Genomic DNA, 824 nt, shown 5'->3' with positions numbered 1-824 from the left:
CTGTACTCACCAGCATGTCCTTGCCCTCAATCTGGACTGGTTGAGGTTAGTAGATTCTGGCATGAGGATCCTGTTGGATTCCTCTTTTTTCTCTCACTTTCTGCCTGTCTTTCTGTTTTTGCTTTTTAAAAAAAGTATAATATGAACAAAAGTGTACTAACACGTTAGATAATTTAGGATAACAGGATAAATCTTTGAAAGCCAAAGCTACCAAAACCTATTCAAGAAAAAATTAAAAATCTGAATAAAAAATTAATAAAACAAGTAAAGAGATTAAGTTACTAGAAAAAGAAAAAAAATATCCACAAACAAAAGCTCAGGTAAAACTAGTTTTACTGGTAAATTTTGCCAAACATTTCATGAAAAATGAATACTAATTTTTTATACGCTTTTCCATAAAATAGAAGAGGAGAAATAAACTCCCCAACACATTGTATTAGGCCAGTATAGGCCACATTCCCTTAGTTATTTGCTTTCCTTTTTTGCTATTTTAGATTTCTAGATTGCTATGAGATTTTCATTTTCCCCTTTTATCTATGATACCTATATTCATTCTCCATCCTTGATATTGCATCCCTAGTTTCTCCTTGGTATGTGTCCAGTACTTGGCTAAATTTTGCTAGGATATGGCTAAAACATGATATTTGAACTGACTGCTCAGTTTTACTCACTTTCTATTGGGTGTTGTCTAACTTCTTATGATACCAGTACTTTAAAGTAAGTTAGTTGATTTCCTGGATAACTGGGCACAACGACTTGGAAACTATTTAGATTACAAAAACAAGTAGACAGCCAAAGTCTGATACCCTCTATTATATCTAGAA

Source organism: Tupaia chinensis, unplaced genomic scaffold (assembly GCF_000334495.1).
Source record: "Tupaia chinensis unplaced genomic scaffold, TupChi_1.0 Scaffold143667_1, whole genome shotgun sequence".
Classification (NCBI taxonomy): domain Eukaryota; kingdom Metazoa; phylum Chordata; class Mammalia; order Scandentia; family Tupaiidae; genus Tupaia; species Tupaia belangeri.
The sequence above is the reverse complement of the archived record's forward strand: the minus strand, read 5'-3'. Positions refer to the sequence as shown.